Raw genomic sequence first — 2981 nt, 5'->3', positions numbered from 1 at the left:
AAGGACATCTCCTTTTTCCCTTCGCCTGTCACTATAAACCTAAATGCATGCCCCCTTTAATATTCTCCTGTGGCAGCTAGAGGGGTTGAAATGAAATCGTATTGTATTTATTTACAGTTCAAAATGAAAACACAATTTAAAAAGAGGTATTTTTAATAACATTTTTTTGCAATTTAGCTTTACAAGGAACACCTAAAGAGGAGACATTTCTAAAAAGAAAGAAATGAAATAAGGAAATGGCTTCATTGCTATAAGGTTATACAAGGCTACTGAGTAAGATCCACAGATATAGTATCCTAGTATTAGCACCCTGTCAACTTGACAACTAGTGCCAGCTGTATACTATACTAGGTATAGCCACTATGAAGACTGCAGGGATGTTTTTCAAACAACAGTCTACAATAGCTTCATGAAATATACATAAAAAAAACATTCCTTAAATAACATTAACTTTTTAAAGCTTTATGAATAGAGAGCCCTGAACCTCTAAATGGTCTAAAATAACATTGCAATAAAATATGAATGCATTGTATAGGATATATTTCATGAGATGGGTTTCTTTTGAATTAGACCTTTTGTCCATTTTCACTCTCTTTTCTAACAGGCCAGTGGTTTGGTACAGAACTCCTCAAAGGAAAATAATGATTGCTTCAAATATTACAATTCTATGGTACGTAAGAAGAACAGAAACCAATGATTCCTGTGAAAAGGTCCCCATCATTTTGCAATATCCATGCAAATTAGCCAGGCATTGTGCATATACCTGAATCTGAGGGCATATGGAGGCAACTGTCTGTCTGTCTGTATGTCACATGATCTGTGCATGCAGGTGGATTTAGGTCATGCCGATTAACTTTTTTATCATACGGATAGCTCTTGTCTCCTGTCATCTCAACCTGACCCTCTTCATGTACCATGCATGTACTGTAGTGATAACAAGCTTTACATTTCCCACAAAATGTGTTGCAACCTCAGAATCTCACAAAGAAGGATTAACCACCTTGGTCCTTTCGGGAGGAAATTCTAAAATTCCTGCAAATGTAGGCAATGTTCTTATTAGACTGACCTTGCCATAGATCATTCTGAAAACTCATGGCAACATTGTATTACTAAAGAGAGTCTTGGACTCCAGCCCAAATAGCTTGCTATCAACTTTGTACTAACAGTATGAAGTCCAAAAGTATCAAATGTTTCCCTTTGTAAAGATGTAAAGTTCATGCGTATCTGACAGTAAAACTCATACTGTATCATCAAGTGATACAGAAAGCAGATCCTGCTGATACAGAGAGAGACAATTAGGCATTATACCACAAACTTAAAGCCTGGAGCAAAGACTAGGTTATTGCTGTCAGCCTGAGAGAGAAGTGCTGCAGTAATGTTATGAAATCTGCTGTGTCACGGCTCATGAACCACTGATCAATTATGCAACAAATAAAAGAGACAATTTGCGCAGAGCACGTATTTTCGATAAGCAAGGAAGCATTGCCTTTGTCATGAACACCATTGAATTTGGCCCGCTGGTGGGTTTGTGATAAATATTTACAAAGTGGGACAATTTGGGAATAAGTAAATTGGTTTTAATAATATGCTGCAGTAGTGAGCTAGCCTGTGGCCATGGAACCCACATTGGTCCATGCTCACAGTAACAAATTAATTATGGCAACAGTTGCACTGATTGAAAAAGCGCCCTGGATCTTTTCTAATAGGCTAGCTGCACATTCGTTCTCATTTTAAAAGACGCTGCATTCCCTGTGGGGGTCACAACAATTTTGTTACAGAGTAAAAAGTAGTGGATTCAAAAATTGTAACCAAACAAGGTGTTTTTTTTATATATATTTTTTTATGTATAAACATTCTTGTTATTTTTTTGTGACATCGTTTTAAAATGGCATCATCTTTTTAATGGAGCATGCTGATTCCTGATGAAATGCAATAGTTTTAATAATTTTACATAAATGAAAGTACAGTATATTGGAATAACGCATCTGTCCCCGTAACAGGCCTGTACATTGTCTTCTAGAAGAAATCATGCGATCACGGAAAGAGATTACATCATAAGGGATAGTAAGGGAGAAAGTATAACAAATGAAAATAGCACACCTGTCATATGTGCCCGCGGTCCTATTATGCTTTTTGAAATGTGTACTATACTGTGTCTGTTTTATGCTTGTGTGTGATTTTTTTGGGGACTGTTTGGTGTGTCTAATCAATGTTTATTTTTACCCTTGTTGGTGCGTGTAGTTGATTCTCAATCGGTTACATTACCTTTGTAAATGTTGCAGTGGAATACATGTATGTGCATTTAATTGCAAGTAAATCTGCCGTTGATTCAGATTACGACGGAAATGGCAAAACTTGCAATCGAAAACCATGCTAAATTTGCATAATTGTACTTCTCTGAAGAAACTAGCGATCCCTGTTTACAAAAGTTGCCCCTAGATTCTGACACACTCATATACTTACCCCCCGTGAATATTACACACTCAATTAAGGAATATCCTTAGCAGGTTTCATCACAATTGGTGGACAAGTGGTTTTCCAGTTATTGAAATATAAGTGTAACTAACATACAGTATGAATGAAGTAGAACATGAGTAAACAAACTGAGTAAATAAAACATGAGTAAACAAACTGCTGCTATATATTGTAACATTTGAATCGTTATTCACAGTTTTTGCAATGTTGTAGTGATAGTAAATAATTACAACATTGTAATTTTGAGTGCATTGACTTGTGTGTTGCAAAAATAAAACACCAGAATGCAATATTTGAAATCAAATGGACTAGAAAAAAACATGACCTCCTTATGGTTCCCATGGCTAAACTGAACTATTTACTAATGGGGGATGTATTTGTATTTGTATACTGTTGTGTTTGCTATTTGATGTGGCCAGTGGAAAGTGGTCGGGACGGACAGTCACTGCATTTTGATACCGCAATTGAGAGCTATGGGTGTGTACAGAAGCATGATAACACTGGAT

The sequence above is a fragment of the Acipenser ruthenus genome, chromosome 2 (genome assembly GCF_902713425.1).
Source record: "Acipenser ruthenus chromosome 2, fAciRut3.2 maternal haplotype, whole genome shotgun sequence".
In the NCBI taxonomy this organism is placed as follows: domain Eukaryota; kingdom Metazoa; phylum Chordata; class Actinopteri; order Acipenseriformes; family Acipenseridae; genus Acipenser; species Acipenser ruthenus.
This window is presented reverse-complemented; position numbering follows the sequence as displayed.